Below are 26073 nucleotides of genomic sequence, written 5' to 3'. Positions count from 1 at the left end.
GAAAAGACGCTGGTTTTGGGGAGCTTGGAGCTAGGATTGCACGCAGCTGAGTTTAGATAAGGTGGACGCAGAAACAGTAACACACACACACACACACACACACACACACACACACACACACACACACACACACACACACACACACACACACACGCACACACACACACATTTGGTAAGGTTCTCGTAGAGGATGTTGTGTTAGTATTTCCATGCGTAGTTTTATGAGCCTGTTCATAGTTTGACGAGGCATCTGCATAGTGAACATTAAAAAAAAAACACTCTTGAGAGCCCGACTAATCTCCTTTGTGACTTTAGGAAATAGTTGTTGAGAGACCCGAAAGCTTCTTAGAATACGTGCCGATTATGGCCTCAAGTTCACGGGTTTATTCAGATTCGCATAGTGGTTATTGAAGTATAACTGCTGGTAAAATAGTAAATAGAAGAGGCTGTTATGGTTTAAAAGAATGTTACTAGAAAAAGGTAAAATGTTGTAAGGTAAACGCGTATGTTGTTAATAAAAATGTGAAAAAATAGCTGAGGTAAAAGTATAAAGGTGGCGAAAATCCCTAAGGTACATGTCAAAACTTATATATATATATATATATATATATATATATATATATATATATATATATATATATATATATATATATATATATATATATATATATATATATATATATATATATATAAAGCACCAAAGTACCCCCGTAAAATAGACAGATAAATCAATAAAATACCCCATATAATAAAGACAAAGATCATCAAAGTACCCCCGTAAAATAGACAAAAATCAGTGAATTACCCACTTAAAATTACTAAAGTACCCCCTTAAAAAAGACAAAAAAAAATCTATAAAGTATCCCGTAAAAAAAAATTAAGTTCCCCCGTAAAAAAAATCCATAAGTTCCCCCGTAAAGAAGACAGAAAAATCCATAAAGTGCCCCTATAAAAAAGACATAAAAATCACATAAATACCCCGTAAAAAGACAGAAAAATCCATAAGTACTCCCGTAAAAGACAGAAAAATCCATAAAGTACTCCCGTAAAAGACAGAAAAAATCATAAAAATGTAAAAAGACAGAAAATCCATAAGTTCCCCCGTAAAGAAGACAGAAAAATCCATAAAGTGCCCCTATAAAAAAGACATAAAAATCACATAAATACCCCGTAAAAAGACAGAAAAATCCATAAAATACCCCGTAAAAAGACAGAAAAATCCATATAATACCCTGTAAAAAGACAGAAAAATCCATAAAATACCCCGTAAAAAGACAGAAAAATCCCAAAGTACCCAAGAAGAGAAAGCAGGTGCATCAATAACCTCCAAGAAAATCATTATCAATAAGTATAAGTAAAAAGGTACAGAAAAACACATCCCCAAAGTCTCCCCTTAGAGACAAAAGAACAGGCGCATCAATAACTTCCAGGAAAATCACTATCAGTAAGTATAAGCAAAAAGGTACAGAAAAAAACATCCTCCAAGTCCCCCCTTAGAGACAAAAGAACAGGCGCATCAGTAGCCTCGAGGGATCGCAGTCACTCAGCGGCGTAAGCTTCTCTGAGCCTCGTCAACCCACCAGACACTTGCCTTCAGAGGATACACGCTGCTCTGTTTTATGGCCTTTACTTCTGCTCAATATGCTGACGACAAGCTTTCATTTTTTTCTTTCTTTTAAATTAGAACTCTCTTGAAAGGGAAAATCGCACAAGAAAAATTGAGTTATCTTCTCTGTGGCCTTGGGAAATAATCGTAATGGCAGCCCGATACTTTTAAGAATATGAACCTTAAACATTTAGGGGCTCACACACACACACACACACACACACACACACACACACGCTACGCACGCACGCACCACACACACACACACACACAAACACACACACACACACACACACACACACACACACACACACAGCGAGGCACCATTAGCACACACACACGTACACACACACACACACACACACACACACAGATGATGAGGCTTTCGTAGAGGCTGTGTTAGTGTTTCGAAGGAGAATTTCTTGAGCCTAGTGATAGTAAGCTTAATAGTAACATAGTAGCAGGCTTAGTAATACCAATGGAAACACTTAATACTACCTATATACACATTAGAAACTGCAACATGACTCCAGCCCTGCATCATTGGACATCGGCGGCATAGTTGGTGTGCTGCCCAAGAAGGCTCGTCTGATCCCGGCATTCAGTGGTGTTCATGGATATTTTCACTGTGTTGTTGCAGTTTCTCGTCTGTACATATACACCGTGTGCCAAAAAGGGTTGATTAAAAGCGCTTCGGACTAATACGACCTCACCGAAAAAGCTCTACCTAGGACACTTTTCCTGGACTTTTTACTTCATTGCTCAATATGCTGACGACAGCTTTATTTCTTTACTTCCTTCCCAGTTGATTTTATGAACTTTTACTTCTACTCCAAATGCTAACGGCAAACTGTTACTCTATATTTCTTTTCCAGTTGGATTTGGACCTTTTACTTTTGCTCTACTATGCTGACCACAAGCTTTATTTTGTCTTTACTTCTCTCTCTTTGATTTTATAAGTTTTTACATGTTGCTTCCAATATGCTTTGACAAGCTTTATCTGTCTTTATTTCATTCCCAGTTGATTTTATGTACCCTTTGCCATCACTAGGCTCATGAAGCTTACCATGGAACTAAATGATAAACCTGCCGTGGTGTCTTACTAGTGGGTGCAAGTGCTCTTATGTTCACAGAATTTGAGCTCACCTACTTTTACTTAACTACTACTAACTCACTTTGCTAGGCTGCCGTCACCAGGCTCAAGAAACTACCCATCGAAATATTTTACCACAACCCTGAGAAGCCTCATTAAATGTGGTGTGTAAGAAGTCCCAAAATGTTTGAGAATATGAGTCGTACTTACTATTACTGTTTACTAAGCTACTACTAACTTACTATTGCTAACTTACTATCACCAGGTAACATTGTACTCAAGAAACTACCCATCGAAATACTAACACAACCTCTACTGAAAGCCTTGCCAAATGTGGGTGTGTAAGTCCCAAAATGTTTGAGGCATGAGTCGTACTTATGCTAACTTACTACTACGCGGCTTACTCTCACCAGGCTGAGAAACTACCCATCGAAATACTAACACAACCTCTACGAAAGCCTTACCAAATGTGGGTGTGTGAGCCCCGAAGTGACAAAGGTCCGTATTCTCAAAGGTATCGGGCTCCAGTTATGATTATTGTCCAAAGCCTCAGGGATGAGTAATCAGGTTTTCTTGTGTGATTTTCCCGATCAAGAAGCAGCAGTCGTGTCGAACCACCCTTAAGGTCACAAAACAGTCCACGAAAATCACATAAACTTATACGAGAGGCTTTTAAAACAGGCGAACTGAGGCGCTGAGACGTTTAAGAATACGGGCTTGAAAATACGGGCTTGAGGATACGGGCTTGAAGATACGGTCCTGAGCCTCATCTTTGCACAGTCAAGTACCGCTCGTGTGCTGTAGATGTCTGTGCACGGCTGCTCACTATGAATGGTGTAGTATATGTCGCCGCCGTGCGTCGTTCCCCTGTCGTTTACAGAGGAAGACTTTCGAAGACTTTATTGTTGGCGGCGCTGGTGTTTTGTCAGATGCAATGGATCGGAATGAGTCAAACGCGATAGGCAAGAAAAACTGCGTAAGATTTTTGAGAAGTTGAAAATGTTGTTATAATTTGGCACTCCGCCAGTACTCGTCCGTGCACCCGCTTGGCTTCATAAACAATGCGAAAGAAGTAATGCGGATGTAAGAAGCTCCATTGCGTCTCCTGGTAAGAGGTTCACATCCATCGCGGCTTCAGCCAAGAGAACAGAATATAACTCTACGGTATTTTTTTGCAGAGTTTTATTATATTTACGGAATTCCATTCCTCCAAGTGTTATTTTTTTCCAGTTTATTATGCATCACATATACGTGCATGGTCTCATTCACACATCACTCAGAAGTTGCATTTTCTTTCACAATGTATGCACTAACTTTGTTGTAGGAACCACGAAACTTCTGAATTGAGTATGTGCTCTACTCTACCGCCTCCGAGGCGCAGCGGGCAGTGTGCCTAGCTGCGAATCCGCGGGCCTGGGTTCGAGTCCCGGCCCGGACAGTTGGCGTGCAGCTCACCCAGGTGTTTACCCTCCGTTTTGGGCTGGCCGATAAATGGGTACCTGGGGAAACCTGGGGAAGGTAAACTGTGGTAACCCGGATGCCACACTGGCTTTGTCCCGGGATGATGGATTCTCACCCACCACAGGCTCAAGGGCCAATGCGACAGAAATGAACACCGAGGCCACGCGCAGCCATAGCGTATGTCCCAAACTTTACCTTCCTCTAATGAACAACAGAACATAACAGCTTTGTGGCGTCAACGCATCAGAAACATTATCCACCACACAGCCGCTTCCTGCCAACAGTCAGTTACCTTTTCTTTCACAGTAATTACTCTGCGCCCCGCCACAAGACTTCCTCGATCCTCCCTGACTAATTGCCTTGATTGGAAGTCTCGTGTCTCAGATATACTAAATCCTTGCAATATAATTGTTCTTCGTCCCTCTAATTCCTCTCACAAATCATCCCCGCACCAAGGCAGCGCCGCTTGGCCGTGAAAGGAGCGATGGTAATTATCGACGGTTCCTCACAGCGATTCATAGGAAGAAAGACCTTGTCTCCGTCATGGATTTTCCTCCTTTTCAGTAGTGTTCGCGGCATCTTTTGTCGGCTCTGATTCCATTGTAACGCGTCCCCCAAACAATTCATCGGTCCCCGAGCCTTGCTACTCTGCAGGACGTGTTCTCGCCGGCTTGTTGCCGCGCCTTAATCAGGACCTTATTCCATTATACATCCTAAATGCAAACGTCGGAACAGTCTGCTCGCCATTTTTGCTTCCAGCTTCAAGGAGGGGAATATTAATCTGCTGCTGGTACTGGCCACTCCGCTTTACGAACTCCACGATAATTGTATTACATTAGGCGGGTACGTGCACATAGGGTACGCAATTATTAAAACGCCCACGCCATGTATCAGCGTATACAAGTACAATAAATTACAAGTCGCTGATATTAACTCTTTTTGAACAGAATAGTCGCCGACAAAGGGACGAAGTGAAAATAAATGTTTCAGGTGGGGCGTGGTGCCGGGCCGGCGTGCTGATGGCATCGTTAGGGCGGCGGGCAGGACACGCGCTGCTTCGCTGATGAGGCGGCCAGCGTGCAAATTGTCTTCATCGTCGTGACTTGAGCCTCTTTCGTGCCTCATCGTCGTGACTTGGAGCCCTTTCGTGCCTCCTCATCGTCGTGACTTGAGCCTCTTTCGTGCCTCATCGTCGTGACTTGGAGCCTCTTTTCGTGCCTCATCGTCGTGACTTGGAGCCTCTTTCGTGCCTCATCGTCGTGACTTGGAGCCTCTTTCGTGCCTCCATCGTCGTGACTTGGAGCCTCTTTCGTGCCTCATCGTCGTGACTTGGAGCCTCTTTTGTGCCTCATCGTCGTGACTTGGAGACTCTTTCGTGCCTCATCGTCGTGAGCCTCTTTCGTGCCTCATCGTCGTGACTTGGAGCCTCTTTCGTGCCTCAACGTCGAGACTTTGAGCCACATTCGTGCCTTCATCGTCGACTTGGAGCCTCTTCGTGCCTCATCGTCGTGACTTGGAGCTCTTTCGTGCCCCCATCGTCGTGACTTGAGCCTCTTTCGTGCCTCATCGTCGACTTGAGCCTCTTTCAGCCTCATCGTCGTGACTTGGAGCCCTTTCGTGCCCTCATCGTCGTGACTTGGAGCCTCTTTCGTGCCTCATCGTCGTGAGCCCTTTTCGTGCCCCAACGTCGTGTCTTGGAGCCTCTTTCGTGCCTCATCGTCGTGACTTGGAGCCTCTTTCGTGCCTTCATCCCCTCATCGTCGTGACTTGGAGCCTCTTTCGTGCCTCATCGTCGTGACTAGGGCCTCTTTCGTGCCTCATCGTCGTGACTTGGAGCCCTTTCGTGCCTCATCGTCGTGACTTGGAGCCTTTCGTGCCTCATCGTCGTGACTTGGAGCCTCTTTCGTGCCTCATCGTCGTGACTTGGAGCCCTTTCGTGCCTCATCGTCGTGACTTGGAGCCTCTTTCGTGCCTCATCGTCGTGACTTGAGCCCTTTCGTGCCTCATCGTCGACTTGGAGCCTCTTCGTGCCTCATCGTCGTGACTTGAGCCTCTTTCGTGCCTCATCGTCGTGACTTGGAGCCTCTTTCGTGCCTCATCGTCGTGAGTTGGAGCCTCTTCGTGCCTCATCGTCGTGACTTGGAGCCTCTTTCGTGCCTCATCGTCGTGACTTGAGCCTCTTTCGTGCCTCATCGGCGTGACTTGGAGCCTCTTTCGTGCCCTCATCGTCGTGACTTGGAGCCTCTTTCGTGCCTCATCGTCGTGACTTGGAGCCTCTTTCGTGCCTCATCGTCGTGACATTGAGCCTCTTTCGTGCCTCATCGGCGTGACTTGAGCCTCTTTCGTGCCTTATCGGCGTGACTTGGAGCCTCTTTCGTGCCTCATCGTCGTGACTTGAGCCTCTTTCGTGCCTCATCGTCGTGACTTGAGCCCTTTCGTGCCTCATCGTCGTGACTTGAGCCCTTCGTGCCTCATCGGCGTGACTTGGAGCTCTTTCGTGCCTCATCGTCGTGACTTGAGGCTCTTTCGTGCCTCATCGTCGTGACTTGGAGCCTCTTTCGTGCCTCATCGTCGTGACTTGGAGCCTCTTTCGTGCCTCATCGGCGTGACTTGAGCCTCTTTCGTGCCTTATCGGCGTGACTTGAGCCTCTTTCAGCCTCATCGGCGTGACTTGAGCCTCTTTCGTGCCTCATCGGCGTGACTTGAGCCTCTTTCGTGCCTCGTCGTCGTGAAGGCAACGGGAACATGACACCCGGGGGATAATCTCGTGTGTGTAATACTCATAAACACTGAAGTGTATTTCCCTAACTCTCATGAAGTCGCTGCCTGCACTACAGGCGTGATATTCACCCTGAGGACCCGCGACTTTCTGGCTCAGATTAAAAGAATATTTTCATCGATCATTATCACGTGCTCGCATCTCCTCACGTGCACAGTTAGTTCATTAAGGCAACTTGTTGATGTGGAAGCAGTTTCCGTCCGGTTCGCGGCCGTCGTGATGAATTCCAATCTTTTTAACTTTCGAGAAATCCACGAAACTCATTTATGTGCGTTCCTTTAAAAACAGGAAGGCGGCGGTCCTTCGCCCGTGGAGTGAGTTTAAGCTGTAAGGAATGCCTGAGGCGGTGGTGCAGGTCACCTCGCCCGCTCAGGGTGGTGGGCGTGGGCGTGGCGAGTGTTTGGACAACGGCAGCACAAACATGCACAATAACTGCTGCAAACGTGCCCGTAATGACACGTTGGCCGGCACTGTACACATCGTGGCGTAGGAGGGCGTGTAGTGGAAGACGGTGGATCGTAAAGGTACACTAAAGGGCTATTACACTGGCCAAATTTTCCGTGGATCTTCAGTCAAACCACGATTTCCGCTGGCGTGGCTCTCATATTTCCGTGGTTTTCTGACGCGTCCACGATCTTCCAAAGCTACGGTTGATTTTACAAAAGGACGACGGTATTACTCACCACCATCAGCAGCAGCAATAGCAAGAAAAAATTAGAGCCACGCCAGCGGAAATCGTGGTTTGACTGAAGATCCACGGAAACACACACACACACACAAGTATACGGGGCACACACAGAGAGAGAGAGAGAGAGAGAGAGAGAGAGAGAGAGAGAGAGAGAGAGAGAGAGAGAGAGAGAGAGAGAGAGAGAGAGAGAGAGAGAGAGAGAGAGAGAGAGAGAGAGATTTACATAGATTTACATAGATTTACATAGAAAATCAGACCACACAGACCCCATGGTCCAGACTTGGTGGTCTGTCCTTAAACCTAAGTGATTTTACATTAATCAGAAGACTCCAAAACGTTGCATTTCTACTCTAGTTGATATTAAGTTGAAGGAAGTGACGGTCGAGCTTATTTTTGAAGGAGTCAATCGTGTTACACTGGACCACTGATGATGGGAGCTTATTCCATTCTCGCACTACAACGTTGGTGAAGAAAATTTGGTGCAGTCTGAATTTACTTGTTCACATCTGAGTTTTACGCCATTGTTCCTCGTGCAAAGTGTCATCGATCATAAACAATGTTGATCTGTCTACATTCGTGAAACCATTAAGTATTTTTAAAACATTCGATCAGTTTTCCTCGGAGGCGACGTTTCTCAAGAGAAAACATGTTAAGGGTAAAGAGAGAGAGAGAGAGAGAGAGAGAGAGAGAGAGAGAGAGAGAGAGAGAGAGAGAGAGAGAGAGAGAGAGAGAGAGAGAGAGAGAGAGAGAGAGAGAGAGAGAGAGAGAGAGAGAGAGAGAGAGAGAGAGAGAGAGAGAGAGAGAGAGAGAGAGAGAGAGAGAGAGAGAGAGAGAGAGAGAGAGAGAGAGAGAGAGATAGAGAGAGAGAGAGAGAGAGACAGAGAGAGAGAGAGAGAGAGAGAGAGAGAGAGAGAGAGAGAGAGAGAGAGAGAGAGAGAGAGGCAGGCCAGCAGGTCCCTTCACTTGTTGCGGTGTGAATGTGACTGGAGGGGTTGCCTGCTCGGTCAACTTTTTTCATACCCTGTGCTACGTCACTTGGTCAGAGGGAGGAGCCTCGAAAGGTTGCGCGGAATGGGACGCGTATTGAGCCGACCTTGAGTTGACCTCCCTTTCTTTACATCTTGGTCTTAAGGGAAATTAGGAACCGACCTCTTCATTGCCTTAGAACATAAGAACATAAGAACGCAGGAGTTACAAGAGGCCGGTAGGCCTGTACGAGGCAGCTCCTTTGACCCTAAGCTCCCGTGTATCTAACCCCACCTAATATCGCTGTCCATGAATTTATCTAGTCTATTTTTGAATGTGACAATTGTATTAGCACTCACCACATGACTGCTAAGCCTATTCCACTCATCCACCACCATGTTAGTAAACCAATTTTGCTTCATGTCCTGTTGAATCTGAATTTATCCAGTTTAAACCCGTTACTGTGTCCTACCCGGTTTTCTTATCAACAAAACCTTATGAATGTCTCCCTTATTAAAGCCCTTCATCCATTTATAAACCTCGACCATGTCTCCACGCACCCTTCGCCTTTCTAGAGAATGCAAGTTTAACTGTTTGAGTCTTTCCTCGTATGGCAAGTTTCTCAACCCCTGAATCATCTTAGTCATCCTCCTCTGCACCGATTCTAACATTTTGATATCCATTCTATAGTAGGGTGACCAGAACTGAACCGCATAGTCAAGATGAGGTCTAACTAATGCTAAATATAGTTTGAGGAAGACTTCGGGGCTTCTGTTGCTTACGCTCCTTGAAATAAATCCCAGTACCCTATTAGCTCGATTTCTAGCTTGAATGCATTGTGCCCTTGGACGGAGATCAGAGCTCACTAAGACCCCTAAATCCCTCTCGCACCCAGACCTACTTATGAGAGCCTTGTTCGAAGATGATGAGGAAGGTGATTTGGCCTCTTCGCTATAACATCCATTGTAACGATTTTAGTCACTTTCTTCAGTCACGATAAAGTGTGTGCCTCGATTTGGTATTTCTTTTTCCTCTTGTTCTTCTTTTTCTTCTTGTTCTTGTTCATCATCTTTTTTTCTTCTTGTTCTTGTTCATCATCTTCTTCTTCTTCTTCTTTTTCTTCTTCGTCTTCTTCATCTTCGTCTTCTTCATCTTCTTCTTCGTCTTCCTCCTCCTCGCTTTCTTCTTTTTTCTTTTTCTTCTTTTTCTTCTTTTTTCTTTTTTTTTCTTGTACTTCTCCTTTTTCTTCCCCCTCCTTCTATCATCATCATTATAATCATCATTATCAGAATCTTAACCACCACCAAGACCACCATTACATCCATCATTATCTTAAGTATCATCATCATCATCATCATAGTTATCTTTATTATCATTATGACTTTCCCCATACACCACCACCACCACCACCATCATTACCACCACCTCCACCACCACCACCACTAATATAGTCATCATCAACATCAGCGTAACCACCACCACTACCATCGCCAAGAAGAAAAGAAAGAAGAGGAAGAAGAAGAAGAAGAAGACAAAGAAGAAACACCAAATAGAAAAGGAAGAAGAAACAAAAAGAAGATGAAGTAGAAAAAGAATAGGAAGAGGAAGAAAAGAATGAGAAGAGGAGGAGGAGGAGGAAGAAGCAGAATAAGAAAAAGAAAAAGAAGAAAAAGAAGAAGAAGAAAAAGAAGATGAAGAAAATAAGAACAAGAACAAGAACAAGAAGGAAGAAGAGGAGGAAGAAGAAGAAGAAGAAAAGAAGAAGAAAAAAAGAAAAAAACAGGAAAACAAAGACGAAGAAGAACAAGTAAATACCAAATCGAAGCACAAGAAGAAGAAAAGGAAAAAGAAGAAAATATAACACAAAATAGAATCACAAACATTTTATCATCGACTTGGTATCTGTGAACAAGAACAAGAACAAGAAGGAAGAAGAGGATGATGATGAAGAAGAAGAAGAAGAAGAAGAAGAAGAAGAAGACGACCATCACATGTTTTCTAAGGGGCGGCGGCGGCGAGGGGCGAGGAGAGGCGGGTCAGGCAGAGGACGTTCGCTGTTTGCTGGCGGGGCCTCGACGTCCTCCAGCGGGTGTCTTAATCATGCAAGTTAAGCCGAAGAAAAAACGTGTTGGTGCAGGCAGTAATGAGGGTCTGATCCGCCCCGCCGAGGTTAGGGCCGAGTTACAAGGCTGAAAAAGAAGTGAGAAAGAAGATAAGAGAAAAATGAAGGTGAAAGAACGGGAAAAAAAAATGTAAGAAAAGAGGAAATAAAATAGTAAAAGAGGAAATAGTAAAAGCAAGAAAAAAATAGAAGAAAGAAGAGGAATAGAAAATGAAGAAAAACTATGAAGAAGAGGACGAAGAAGAAGAAAAGAAGAAGAAAAGAAGGTATAAAAGGAAAGAAAAGAGAAAAAAGAAGGTAAAAGAAAAAAAGGAGAAAATGAAGGTGAAAGAACGGGAAAGAATTTTAAGAAAATAGTAAAAGAGTAAAAGGAAGAACAAGAAGAAGAAAAAGAAAAAGAAGGAGGAAGAGGAGAAAAAGAAGAAAAAAACGAGGAAGAAGAAAAGTAGAAGGTAAAAAGGAAAGAAAAGTGAAAAAGGAAGGTACAAGACTGTAAGAAAAGAGAAAAAAGAAGAGAGAAAAGAAAGATTATGAAATGAGGTGACGTGGATGTAGAGAAAAGAAAAGAAAAGGAGGAAAATATGTAAAAAGTAATGAAATGAGGCAGCGGAAGTAGAAGAGGGAAAAGAAAAACGGGGTGAAAAATAATGAAAATAATGAAATGAGGCGCCGTGGATGCAGAAAAGACGGTTGAAAAAGAAAGAAATATAAGGACATGACGTGGCGTGGGTGTAGGAAAGGAAAAAGAAGGAAAAAGAGAAGGAACACTAATGACATTGCCTCCCGCACACACACACGCCGGTGAGCATCAAAAAGAAAAAAAGAAAAAAACGAGGAAGAAAAAGAAGAGTTGAAGGTAAAAAGGAAAGAAATGAGAAACACGAAGGTAAAAGACTGTAAGAAAAGAGAAAAAGGAAGGTAAAAGATTAAGAAAAGAGAAAAAGGAAGATAAAAAAGAAAGATTATGAAATTGACCTCTCTGTTGGCTACTCTTTACTTCGTCTTTTATAGGAGCAGCGGTTAGCGGCTTTTTATTACACTTTCTTTCTGTTGCCCTTGAGCTGCTTCCTTTGGTGTAAAAAAATAATAATAATAAATAGTTGTATATTGTCTGCTACATATATACCGGTAACATGATAACTCCCTCACCCTTCCGCCCGTGCCCCTCCGTGGTCTAGTGGTTAGCGTGCCTAGCTAAGAATCCGCGGGTCCAGGTTCCAGTCTCGGCCCGAACAGTTGGCGAGTGCATCCTCCCTTTCGGGCTAGTCGATAACTAAGTATCTGGGGAAACCTGGGGAAGGTAAACTGTGGTTACCCGGATGCCACACCTGCCCTGTGTCCCGGGGCATTATTCGAACTGTATACTGGCTTGGTCCCATACCCACAACCAGCCAATCAACAGTCAGATGTCAGCCAGACTGAGCCAGTCACGACGCAGGAAGGGTTTGTACAATGACGTCATAGTTTCTATGTAACAAATATATGAAATTAATATATTGTTGCCTTATTATTAACAAGTGTGAGTAGCAATAGTCCAAAAAGGAGTAGTTGAAAAATATTTTTTAAAGCATTTCAAGCTTGAGGCCAAAGACGTAACTGTTAAAATGATGAGGAAGGATGCAAAGTTGCCATGTGCACTCGGACACAATAACAGTATAACCTCCAGGGGCTGGATTCATCATACCATTTACCGGACCTGTGGCTGGTAGGCTTCGGTATCTTCGCCCACCCGGTAAATTCGCATTCATCAACCACTTACCGCACCTCCGGTAAGGCTAACAGTCACCGCGGCCCGAGCACCCGTAAGTGAGTTACCGCAGGCGTGGTAAGGCGGTAAACACTGCCGCCTCAGGTTTATTTTTCCGTCTGACTGCTTGTATCGGTGGTTCCTGAACATGACAATGCAATGCGATAACCTCGGTAGTTGCAGGAGTATGAAAACGTATAATAGTGACGGAAATAAGTGGAGAGACGTGAAAACGACCAGGATCAGCGACAGCGGGTCACCCGGCGCGCTGAAAATGACGTCAGCAGGTGGAGAGATGAAATAGAAAACGAAAGTATTCACGTTGAACGGTAACGCAAATAAAATCTAAAGAATTCACGTCGAGCGGTAACTCAAATATAATCTAAACTGGCTTTCATTGTCTTTGATTGACAAATATCGTATCTTCTATAGGTTTCTGTAGTGAATTTAACACACAGAAATTACGTACACACATCTTTAGGTAACGTCTCTTGCTTATACAGGCTATAATTCACTTGACTGTCTATATATGCATATTCTAGACAGTATAAAAATACAAAACATGCGGTACTACCGCACTAAGTACCGCACTTGCCCACCTCTGGCCGTAGCACCACATTTAGGGGCAAATACAGGATACACAGCTATCGACGTATGTAAGTAGCTAGGAAGGGTTTCAGTGAACCACACGTTCCTGTTTTGCAGCTTTATTATAACTTTTTAAAACTTAGTGAAGTGGTCCATGACACTATCACTTGAGGCCGCCTGTGAACACAACAGACGAGCCGGAAGTGGATCTAGGCTGGAGTGACGGCTGGTGTGCTGCTCCTTGAAAGTTGGGGGTCCTGGGCAGCAGCGGCAGCACTGTTCAGCTACACTTCACATTGCACACTCGCGTTATCCTAGGGAACAGTTACTTCTTAACTAAATCATACACGACGGACACAAATTGCATATACTGGAATGACCTATTTGTGAAGGTCAAAAGTGTCACTGCAGTATGGCTAGCAATACACCTCTTGCCTAGACTGTTATATTTCAAATGTCCGTCCACAGGCAAGAATTTTAATGATATAGAACAAACACATCGCAGACTTGTGAGTGGGGTAATTTTTTTGTCTGTATTATTGCCTACTTGTGATAAATACTATTGATACTCATAGTAAATATTCAGAATATTTCCTTATTGGCTACTTGTGATAAATACAATTGGATACTCTGGTAAATAGTCAGAATATTTCCTTATTAATTTAAAAGTTTTGACATCAAGTTATAGTTTTTACAGCAGACTTAATAGCCTCCTTGAAGGTTGAGCATGCATGTCAACCACATGGTAAAATTAAAAACAGGATGTCAACCACATGGTAAAATTAAAAACAGGAAAAAATAGTTGAATGTATTTTTTTTTGCATCATTTTTAGATAATTTATGGACAATAACTTCGGTATTTAGATTGCATTTATGTACCACTATAAATAATTCCAAAAGCTGAAGTTAAAAATTTAATACTACAGGCTAAGTTAAAATAATTACTACAGCCCAAGTTGAAATATTTACAACAGCCAAAGTTGAAACTCCAAAAGCCTGAAAATCCCACCTTGCAGAAGTACAGAGGTAGTTTCCTGGGCCGTCTTCGGACACGGGCCCGTTCCCCTTTTGATACTAGGGGATAAATCTTGCGCACACACACACACACACACACACACACACACACACACACACACACACACAAAAAAAAAAAAAAAAAAAAAAACAACCACACAAAAAAAAAAAAAAAAAAAAAGGCAGTCATAAACCCCGACACGGTCTAGATACCACTCGATTTCTCGCGTGTTGTGTCGTTCGTTTCCAACATCAATGGCGAGAACACCAACTTGGAAGACGTTTCTTATACTCTTCTCACACTTACGGATGACGTGATCGCCCACGTTGTCCGGATTCAAAATGGTGTAGGCTGGTCGGAGTCCTTCCGAGTTCCAGCTAACCCTGGACACACAGCATACACCAAGATCTTGCGCCTAACTGGCTGTCTCGCTTAGTTGAGATGAAGGTTGTCCTCGTCACCAGGGTCTTTAGATCTCGGCGGTGGGAGAGATACAGGTACACGATGAGTGTGGCCTCCCTCATACTCCTGGACCCACCATCACGCAAGTGTACCTGGACAGGCAAGGTATGGGGGATATCGGCGACACACGATGAGTGTGGCCTCCCTCATACTCTTGGACCCACCGTCACGCAAGTGTACCTGGACAGGCAAGGTATGGGGGATATCGGCGACACCTCGACTTACCTGGATTTCTACTGGCTCTTATAAGACATACTTAATGAGGTCAAAGGGTTTGCGGACGAGAACTGCTATTATCCCACCTATTGGCCCGCCGCGTCAAAAGGGTTTTCACTGAATTTCTACTGGCTAGCTCATGACATACTTATTGAGGTCAAAGGGTTTTCACCGAATTTCTACTGGCTAGCTCATGACATACTTATTGAGGTCAAAGGGTTTTCACCGAATTTCTACTGGCTAGCTCATGACATACTTATTGAGGTCAAAGGGTTTTCACCGAATTTCTACTGGCTAGCTCATGGCATACTTATTGAAGTCAAAGGGTTTTCACCGAATTTCTACTGGCTAGCTCATGGCATACTTATTGAGGTCAAAGGGTTTTCGGAAGAGCACCGCTATTATCCAACGCAGGGGATGATTTTCAAACAGGTTTCAGGTAGGTCTCTTAATCTAAAGATGGTCACCGCCGGGCCTTTGAAGACGAAGGGGATAAAGTTCAAACTGAACTCAGACATGTCACTGAATCTAAAGACAGTCACCGCCGGGCCTTAGAAAACGCAGGGGATGAAGTTCAAACTGAACTCAGACATGTCACTGAATCTAAAGACTGTCACCGCCGGGCCTTAGAAAACGCAGGGGATGAAGTTCAAACTGAACTCAGACATGTCACTGAATCTAAAGACAGTCACCGCCGGGCCTTAGAAAACGCAGGGGATGAAGTTCAAACTGAACTCAGACATGTCACTGAATCTAAAGACTGTCACCGCCGGGCCTTAGAAAACGCAGGGGATGAAGTTCAAACTGAACTCAGACATGTCACTGATCTAAAGACGGTCACCGCCGGGCCCTAGAATACGCAGGGGTTGAAGTTCAAACTGAATTCACCAGGAAGGGAAGGTAGACTTTCTCCAGGAGGATCATTAAGGGGAGGTAGACTTTCTCCAGCAGGATCATTAAGGGGAGGTAGACTTTCTCCAGCAGGATCATTAAGGGGAGGTAGACTTTCTCCAGCAGGATCATTAAGGGAAGGTAGACTTTCTCCAGGAGGATCATTAAGGGGAGGTAGACTTTCTCCAGGAGGATCATTAAGGGGAGGTAGACTTTCTCCAGGAGGATCATTAAGGGGAGGTAGACTTTCTCCAGGAGGATCATTAAGGGGAGGTAGACTTTCTCCAGGAGGATCATTAAGGGGAGGTAGACTTTCTCCAGGAGGATCATTAAGGGGAGGTAGACTTTCTCCAGGAGGATCATTAAGGGGAGGTAGACTTTCTCCAGGAGGATCATTAAGGGGAGGTAGACTTTCTCCAGCAGGATCATTAAGGGAAGGGTAGACTTTCTCCAGCAGGATCATTAAGGGAAGGGTAGACTTTCTCCAGCAGGATCATTAAGGGAAGGTAGACTTTCTCCAGCAGGATCATTAAGGGAAGGTAGACTTTCTCCAGCAGGATCATTAAGGGAAGGTAGACTTTCTCCAGCAGGATCATTAAGGGGAGGTAGACTTTCTCCAGGAGGATCATTAAGGGAAGGTAGACTTTCTCCAGCAGGATCATTAAGGGGAGGTAGACTTTCTCCAGGAGGATCATTAAGGGGAGGTAGACTTTCTCCAGGAGGATCATTAAGGGGAGGTAGACTTTCTCCAGCAGGATCATTAAGGGGAGGTAGACTTTCTCCAGCAGGATCATTAAGGGGAGGTAGACTTTCTCCAGCAGGATCATTAAGGGAAGGTAGACTTTCTCCAGCAGGATCATTAAGGGGAGGTAGACTTTCTCCAGCAGGATCATTAAGGGGAGGTAGACTTTCTCCAGCAGGATCATTAAGGGGAGGTAGACTTTCTCTAGCAGGATCATTAAGGGAAGGTAGACTTTCTCCAGCAGGATCATTAAGGGTAGGTAGACTTTCTCCAGCAGGATCATTAAGGGGAGGTAGACTTTCTCCAGGAGGATCATTAAGGGGAGGTAGACTTTCTCCAGGAGGATCATTAAGGGGAGGTAGACTTTCTCCAGCAGGATCATTAAGGGAAGGTAGACTTTCTCCAGCAGGATCATTAAGGGGAGGTAGACTTTCCAGGAGGATCATTAAGGGGAGGTAGACTTTCTCCAGGAGGATCATTAAGGGAAGGTAGACTTTCTCCAGCAGGATCATTAAGGGGAGGTAGACTTTCTCCAGCAGGATCATTAAGGGAAGGTAGACTTTCTCCAGCAGGATCATTAAGGGAAGGTAGACTTTCTCCAGCAGGATCATTAAGGGGAGGTAGACTTTCTCCAGCAGGATCATTAACGGGAGGTAGACTTTCTCCAGCAGGATCATTAAGGGGAGGTAGACTTTCTCCAGCAGGATCATTAAGGGGAGGTAGACTTTCTCCAGCAGGAACAGCATGAAGGGGAGGTCCAGCCCAGGCTCCACCCACCCACCCCTGTGGACAACAAGGGGAATGAAAAAATCAAAGAGACAGCTGGGAAATGGAAAAATTCACTTATAACTTGAGAGAAAGGCCTAGCATACTTAAATTGAGGACATTCACATGCGGACAACAATGCTCTAATATGCAAGAGAAGGATAAAAATTGATACCAGAATAGTAAAAAAAAATATTACCTGGTGGCAGCAAAGGCTCTATCGAAGGCAGTGGGGCGAGCAACGAGACGGGCCAGTATGTCGGGTAATAGCAGTGTTCATCGGCACCCAAGTGTATAATGTGATCCATTCCGTCGCTATAGTTGTGCACAACCTTGTACAGAGTAGTCAGACTCAACACTCGCCAGCGGCTGTGCCATCATGTTAGATTCCACCGTGGCCACAGAGAGAAGGCTTTGCAGGGGATTCAGGGAACAACTGACTCGATGCGCCATTTTGGAGAATGACCGCGTGGGTGCAGACTTCCTTCACACTGAGTATCATTTAGGAAATGAACAACACAAACCGATGAGCAGTTCTCGTTTCAGAGACTAATGAAATAGTGTATAGGGAACAAAGATTTGGAGGAAACTTACCAAATACATCGCTGTAATATTAAAGGCAAAAATACAGTAAAGATTTCTTACCTGTGGTGGCTTGTGCTCCCAGCTGCCTGGCCGTCTTGGGTACTGGTGCACAATGACGTAGACGGTAGACTTTCTCCAGCAGGGCCAGCAGCAGAGGCTTCCCCTACAGCAAGCAGGAAGGCGATGTTCAGGTCAGTTCCTCTCACTCCTGAAGAGGAATTTGGAAAGGGATAAACCCAATACGTAATAGTCGTTTGAGAGTAATCATAGCAGATAGAGATAGATATAGATACTGCTGTAATACTCGAGCAAAGATATCCAAGTAAAATATCCATACTCGTGATGGATCAACGGCTCCATCGCAATGGCTTTCGTTACAGCAAGGCCGGAAGGGGATATTCAGGCGAGTTCCTCACTCCTGAATAACAGTTAGGGAAGGGATAAACCTAATGAGCCATTACCAATTCAAAGTTATTAATAGTTATTAATGATAAAGTTATTAATGATACAGAATGAAAATGTGGACAATGAAAATGTGGACGAAGCCGATAATATACACTGCTGTAACACGCAAGCAAGGATGGTACAGTAAAACATTCCTACCCGTGGCGGGGCAGTGGCTTTCGTTGCCCAAGCCAGCCTGGGGAGGAGCATCCGTGTTATCAGGATGGGTTCCACCGTGACCATCATGGAGGGAAGGTCCTTCAGGTCAGTCCTCACACCCCTGAATAAACATTAGGGAGAGAATCCCAATGAGCAACAGTCTTTTCAAAGGGACTAATGATACAGCATATTGAGAACATCCCATGTGGACGAATCCACTAACATCCCATGTGGACGAATCCACTAATATTAATGCTGTAACATGCAAGCCAAGATTGTACAGTTAAAGATTCTTACCCGGATGGCAGCAATGGCTGCTTAAATTTCCTCCCCGCACGTTACCGCAGAAACAAAGGAGGTGCAGGCAGTTCCTTCCACTCTGGAATAACAATCAGGAGAGGGATAAACGCAATGAGCAATGGCAAGTTCAAAGGGACATAACAAAATCATGGACTAAACTAATATGCACCGCTGTAACACGCGCACCGCTGTAACACGCAAAGATAGTATACAGTAAAATATTCTTACCTGTGGAGTCAGCAACGGGTTTGGATCCCATCATCCCATCCGCCTGGTGGAGGGAACACCGCACGCAAGCCTTGGAAATCCCGAGGCAGGAAGTTTAAACACAATTCAGGCGTCACTTTCCAGGAGACTTAGTTGCCGCAGATAAAAAATAATGTTAGGAAGACACTAACAAAGAGGTCATTTCTTAAAGTCTCTCAAGCACGATATTTTTTATCCTCAACACCAAATCCCCAGATTTAGTAAATGACCTAAATTCTGTCAGAATTTCACCACCTCTGTTTTCCAAGGCACGGCGGGTCTCCTCCACCAGGCGGTAGGGATTGCAGTGGTCGGGGGCGAGCAACGCGGCGGGCCAATAGGTGGGGTAATAGCAATTCAAGTCCGCAAACTCTTTGACCTCATTAAGTACGTCGTACAGGAGCCAGTAGAAATCCAGGTAAGTCGAGGTGTCGCCGATATCCCCCATACCTTGCCTGTCCAGGTACACTTGCGTGATGGTGGACACCAAGAGTATGAGGGAGGACACACTCATCGTGTACCTGTACCTCCCCCACCGCCGAGACCTGAAGACCCTGGTGATAAAGATAACGTTCCTCTCGGCCAGGCGAGAGAACCAGTTAGGCGTAAGACCTTCGTTATCCGTGTCACCCAGGGCTCTCTTCCGGCGGTGGATTATCCCACTTAAAACGCCCGCCGCGATTTTCGCCTGCCTGGCTCGGTCTCGAATCGTCTTGAGACCAGGGCCAGAGTGCAGTCCGTTGCTGTTGGCGACACGGAGGAGCCTCGCCAGCACCTCGCGAGATGCCAAGCTGGATTCCACCGTGTCCTTAACGGAGGGAAGGTCCTGCAGGTCAGAGTCCATCGAGTGTCCAGGGCCAGCTGGAACTCGGAAGGACTCCGACCACCCTACACCATTTTGTATCTTGATGACGTGGGCGAGCACGTCACTGGTAAGTATGTGGAGTATGAGAACACTCCTCAGAGTTTGCCTTCTCGCCATTGTTGTTTTTAGCCTTGTGTCGAGGATACTACTGCCTTCTGTGGCCGTCCCAGGTATATATACCCCTCAGCCGAGCCCGTGACGTGTGCGAGGCGGCCTAACGAGCACCGGGAATTACAGTTCTCGGGTTTGTCTGCCCAGCGAGCAGTGATGGCGGTGGGCGGGGCTGCGGTCATTACTCGTGGCTGCCGCGTCCAGGGCTCGGCAGCATCATTAGCTCCAGATGATGTAGTGCTCGTGTATTTCCTTTTTTTAATGCCGAGGTTTTGCTTTTCCGGGAGGCTTTGGGTTTACAGGAATACGTATATGACGACAGAATAGTACTTGTATGGTTAGGAAGTGAAAGAGATGTCGGCGTGTTAATACAACCAATCTATATTACTTTTTTTGGACTATAAGAGACTGTGGTTTTACGAGAGGGTTCAGTTATAGGTCAATAGAATACATGACAGCAGAAGCGCCAGTTGATTAGGTAGGAAAAGAGATGTCGGCGTGTTAATACAGCCAATCTATATTCTTTTTTGTGCTATAAGAGGCTGTGGTTTTACGAGAGGGTTCAGTAAAAGGTTAAGTACATATTATTCCTCGTTGTTACATATTCTGAGGACGACAATTTTATTTCTCGTGAGTTTTGATTTGTTTGTTTATTTTTACAACAAAGGAGACAGCTCAAGGCACAAAAAAGGAAAAAAAAATAATAAATAAAAAAAAACGCTACTCGCTGCTCCTACAAAAAAAGAATCAAAAGAGGTGGCCGAAAGTGTTTTTTTTTTTTTTTTTTTTTTTGCGGAAAGCACTGTGCATATGGAGTTTGGAAGGAGGAAGGACGACAAAAAAAAGGTGATTTGCGAGGAAGCATAAAATCCCGCATGAAATAAATGAAAACAAGGAATTATAGGATGACCTTAGCCTGATAATTACCGACCCCTCACCCCGGGCAAACTAGGCTACTGCTTAAATGTCCCTTTCATGGTATATATAAGTAATTAAAGGCGCTGATAACGATATATAAGTGTAGTCTGAGGTGCAATTCGGGATACTGGCAATTACGAAGTTTTAAGAGGAACGGAAGTATAGATTGAGGAAAACATGGTGTGAGTCGTTAGGCGATCGAAATACCTCTCTCTTATGGTTCATAATGATGATTAAATGCGGTGAGAATGAATATATGTAATTTGAGGTGTATATAGGCTTATTTGAGTGTATTGGGAGTATGGAGGCGCGGCTCACATACAAGGAGAGAGGGAAAAATATCAATTCTTCACAGGGTCATAAACAATTAGTAGGCTACCCGTGTATTATTTTTTTCCATACAGCAGAGGAGGCAGCCAAGAGCGAATGCCAAATAAGATAAAAAGCCTCCTGTAAAACTATAATAGATACTGTCTCTCTAAGGATCGAGATAAAAATCGTAATGGCTTATTCTTCGACGATTGGGGAGCTGTCTTGATAGAGCGAGCAGCAATTATTATAATAAACAAAACTATAATTACCTACTGTTCGTAAAACGACCTAAAAAGAATAGAAATGGCTTATTTATTCTGAAACGACTGGAGCAGTGTATTGATGCAAACTAGGGAAAGGCTACTTCAGAGTTTAGCATCAGTAACAGTGATGAAATAACGAAGATGCTGGCTAACTCTTGCATGAGGGAGTTGGACAGCCGCTCATTTTTTTTTTTTTTTTACAACAAAGGAGACAGCTCAAGGGCACAAAAAAAGGAAACTATAATAAAAAATAAAAAAAAAAGCCCACTACTCGCTGCTCCTACGAAAAAAAAAAAATCAAAAGAGGTGGCTGAAAAGGAGGTCAATTTCGGGGCTATTAACGGTAATGGTTCAAGTAGGAAAAGAGACGCAGGTGCGTGGTTCAGGAATGCAGGGAGGGATAGCAGTTCATTTTGAGGTCATTACTGGCATAGACGAAGAAATAATGACGTTTTAGATTAGCTCCACCCGACCCACATGATCTCCCTGTCATGTCTGTCTGAGCACCGCTAGGAAGGGTTGATGGTTGATGGTTTATTGTTGCAAAGTTATACAACAAAGGAGGCAATTATATCTGTTTAGTTTCATGGTGCTACTCACGGATATATCAGTAGTCGCTGGGAAGGGTTGATGATTGACGGTTTATTGTTGCAAAGTTATACAACAAAGGAGGCAATTATATCTGTTTAGTTTCATGGTGCTACCCACGGATATGTCAGTAGTCGCTGGGAAGGGTTGATGATTGGGTGTTTTAACCGTGGCAGGGTTTCTGTTTTGGGTGCTCAGGGTTTGTGGTGACTCCTCACTCATTTCACTGAAATTGTATATACATGTAAGTTTGTATATTATCATTCTAACCTACGTGTACATAAAAGACAGTTAAAAATATATTATACAAACTTGCGTGTATATATATCTCAGCGAACATTGTGAGTCGCCACAAAGCCCAAGCACTTACAACAGAAGCCCCGCCACCTCAGACGCCCGGTTTGTTCTTCTCCCTCGCTGGAAGCTCTCAGGGCGGTGGTGTCGTCATCAGCAACATTCCTCATGCTGTCTCCACCCTAAACAACCTCCTGGCTTGTTTTGCTCTGAGGGTGGTGGCGTTGCTGTCAGCACTGTTGCTCATGCTGTCTCCTCACCCAAAACAACCTGACCTCACCTAAACATTCTAACACTAAACAGAACAGCAATTGCACCATACATTCTGCGCGCACACACACACACACACACACACACACACACACACACACACACACACACACACGAGAGAGAGAGAGAGAGAGAGAGAGAGAGAGAGAGAGAGAGAGAGAGAGAGAGAGATTATAGATAAAAAAAAAACATGGTGATTTGCGAGAAAGTATAAAATCCCGCATAAAATAAATGAAAACGCGGAAACAAGGAATTATAGGATGACCTTAGCCTGAAAATTACCGACCCCTCACCCCGGGCAAACTAGGCTACTGCTTAAATGTCCCTTTCATGGTATATATAAGTAATTAAAGGCGCTGATAACGATATATAAGTGTAGTCTGAGGTATAATTCGCGATATTGGCAATTACGAAGTTTTAAGAGGAACGGAAGTATAGATTGAGGAAAACATGGTGTGAGTCGTTAGGCGATCGAAATACCTCTCTCCTATGGTTCATAATGATGATTAAATGCGGTGAGAATGAATATAAGTGTAATTTGAGGTGTATATAGGCTTATTTGAGTGTATTGGGGAGGCCGAGGCGCGGCTCACATACAAGGAGAGAGGGAAAAATATCAATTCTTCACAGGGTCATAAGAAACAATTAGTAGGCTACCCGTGTATTATTTTTTTCCATACAGCAGAGGAGGCAGCCAAGAGTGAATGCCAAATAAGATAAAAAGCCTCCTGCAAAACTATAATAGATACTGTCTCTGTAAGGATCGAGATAAAAATCGTAATGGCTTATTCTTCAACGATTGGGGAGCTGTCTTGATAGAGCGAGCAGCAATTATTATAATAAACAAAACTATAATTGCCTACTGTTCGTAAAACGACCTAAAAAGAATAGAAATGGCTTATTTATTCTGAAACGACTGGATCAGTGTATTGATGCAAACTAGGGAAAGGCTACTTCAGAGTTTAGCATCAGTAACAGTGATGAAATAACGAAGATGCTGGCTAACTCTTGCATGAGGGAGTTGGACAGCCGCTCATTTTTTTTTTTTTTACAACAAAGGAGACAGCTCAAGGGCACAAAAAAAAGGAAACTATAATAAAAAAAAGCCCACTACTCGCTGCTCCTACGAAAAAAAAAAAATCAAGAGGTGGCTGAAAAGGAGGTCAATTTCGGGGCTATTAACGGTAATGGTTCAAGTAGGAAAAGAGACGCAGGTGCGTGGCTCAGGAATGCAGGGAGGGATAGCAGTTCATTTTGAGGTCATTACTGGCATAGACGAAGAAATAATGACGTTTTAGATTAGCTCCACCCGACCCACATGATCTCCCTGTCATGTCTGTCTGAACACCGCTAGGAAGGGATGATTGATTGACGGTTTATTGTTGCAAAGTTATACAACAAAGGAGGCAATTATATCTGTTTAGTTTCATGGTGCTACCTACGGATATATCAGTAGTCGCTAGGAAGGGTTGATGATTGATGGTTTATTGTTGCAAAGTTATACAACAAAGGAGGCAATTATATCTGTTTAGTTTCATGGTGCTACCCACGGATATATCAGTAGTCGCTGGGAAGGGTTGATGATTGATGGTTTATTGTTGCAAAGTTATACAACAAAGGAGGCAATTATATCTGTTTAGTTTCATGGTGCTACCCACGGATATGTCAGTAGTCGCTGGGAAGGGTTGATGATTGGGTGTTTTAACCGTGGCAGGGTTTCTGTTTTGGGTGCTCAGGGTTTGTGGTGACTCCTCACTCATTTCACTGAAATTGTATATACATGTAAGTTTGTATATTATCATTCTAACCTACGTGTACATAAAAGACAGTTAAAAATATATTATACAAACTTGCGTGTATATATATCTCAGCGAACAGTGTGAGTCGCCACAAAGCCCAAGCACTTACAACAGAAGCCCCGCCACCTCAGACGCCCGGTTTGTTCTTCTCCCTCGCTGGAAGCTCTCAGGGCGGTGGTGTCGTCATCAGCAACATTCCTCATGCTGTCTCCACCCTAAACAACCTCCTGGCTTGTTTTGCTCTGAGGGTGGTGGCGTTGCTGTCAGCACTGTTGCTCATGCTGTCTCCTCACCCAAAACAACCTGACCTCACCTAAACATTCTAACACTAAACAGAACAGCAATTGCACCATACATTCTGCGCACACACACACACACACACGAGAGAGAGAGAGAGAGAGAGAGAGAGAGAGAGAGAGAGAGAGAGAGAGAGAGAGAGAGAGAGATTATAGATAAAAAAAAAACATGGTGATTTGCGAGAAAGTATAAAATCCCGCATAAAATAAATGAAAACGCGGAAACAAGGAATTATAGGATGACCTTAGCCTGAAAATTACCGACCCCTCACCCCGGGCAAACTAGGCTACTGCTTAAATGTCCCTTTCATGGTATATATAAGTAATTAAAGGCGCTGATAACGTATATAAGTGTAGTCTGAGGTATAATTCGCGATATTGGCAATTACGAAGTTTTAAGAGGAACGGAAGTATAGATTGAGGAAAACATGCTGTGAGTCGTTAGGCGATCGAAATACCTCTCTCCTATGGTTCATAATGATGATTATGGGTAGGCGGTGGCCGAAGTGATAGCGTACTGGACCCACATTCGCCGCGTGATGGACGACGCGGGTTCGAATCCTCACGCTACCACTCGGATTTTTCAGTCACCGCCGAGTGGCTTAAAACTACCCACATGCTGTCCTGAAGACCACCCATCAACCCGGACTCTAGAGGAAGCCGTCCAAGCGAATCAAGAACGAGTTCCGGGGGACAGCATGAGCCAATGCAAGATGGCGCCAGAACGGGCTGGGCCGACCATCAGGCCCCACCTGGAAGAAGCCTTGGGCCGACCATCAGGCCCCACCGGGAAGATGCCTACCGGCGCAATAGGCAACAACGTAAAAAAAAAAAAAAAAAATGCGGTAAGAATGAGTATAAGTGTAATTTGAGGTGTGTATAGGCTTATTTGAGTGTATTGGGGAGGCGGAGGCGCGGCTCACATACAAGGAGAGGAAAAAAATATCAATTCTTCACAGGGTCATAAGAAACAATTAGTAGGCTACCCGTGTATTATTTTTCCCTATAGCAGAGGAGGCAGCCAAGAGCGAATGCCAAATAAGATAAAAAGCCTCCTGCAAAACTATAATAGATACTGTCTCTCTAAGGATCGAGATAAAAATCGTAATGGCTTATTCTTCAACGATTGGGGAGCTGTCTTGATAGAGCGAGTAGCAATTATTATAATAAACAAAACTATAATTACCTACTGTTCGTAAAACGACCTAAAAAGAATAGAAATGGCTTATTTATTCTGAAACGACTGGAGCAGTGTATTGATGCAAACTAGGGAAAGGCTACTTCAGAGTTTAGCATCAGTAACAGTGATGAAATAACGAAGATGCTGGCTAACTCTTGCATGAGGGAGTTGGACAGCCGCTCATTTTTTTTACAACAACGGAGACAGCTCAAGGGCACAAAAAAAAGGAAACAATAATAATAAAAAAAAGCCCGCTACTCGCTGCTCCTACAAAAAAAAAATCAAAAGGTGGCCGAAAGAGG

At 44.2% G+C, this 26073-nt stretch overlaps 2 long non-coding RNA genes across 6 annotated transcripts; one reads left to right on the top strand and one right to left on the bottom strand.

Moving 5' to 3' along the window:
* Positions 1-14220: 14220 nt before the first annotated feature.
* Positions 14221-17252, top strand: LOC126993719 (uncharacterized). 5 transcript variants are annotated; one of them, XR_007748203.1, is made up of 7 exons: positions 14221-14844; positions 14900-15007; positions 15116-15643; positions 15677-15742; positions 16372-16437; positions 16471-16569; positions 17030-17252. It is a non-coding gene; the product is annotated as an uncharacterized LOC126993719 (long non-coding RNA). The 5 variants fall into 5 exon arrangements; XR_007748202.1 differs by having other exon boundaries at positions 14954-15007; positions 15116-15742; XR_007748201.1 differs by having other exon boundaries at positions 15116-15742; positions 17063-17252.
* A 468-nt stretch (positions 17253-17720) lies between these two features.
* LOC126993722 (uncharacterized) lies at positions 17721-19784 on the bottom strand. The gene is made up of 4 exons (XR_007748205.1): positions 18858-19784; positions 18627-18708; positions 18330-18450; positions 17721-17934 (listed from the first exon to the last, which is right to left on the bottom strand). It is a non-coding gene; the product is annotated as an uncharacterized LOC126993722 (long non-coding RNA).
* Between the last annotated feature and the right edge of the window lie 6289 nt (positions 19785-26073).

This window comes from Eriocheir sinensis, unplaced genomic scaffold, assembly GCF_024679095.1.
Source record: "Eriocheir sinensis breed Jianghai 21 unplaced genomic scaffold, ASM2467909v1 Scaffold659, whole genome shotgun sequence".
Classification (NCBI taxonomy): Eukaryota; Metazoa; Arthropoda; class Malacostraca; order Decapoda; family Varunidae; genus Eriocheir; species Eriocheir sinensis.
The sequence above is the reverse complement of the archived record's forward strand: the minus strand, read 5'-3'. Positions and strand labels throughout refer to the sequence as shown.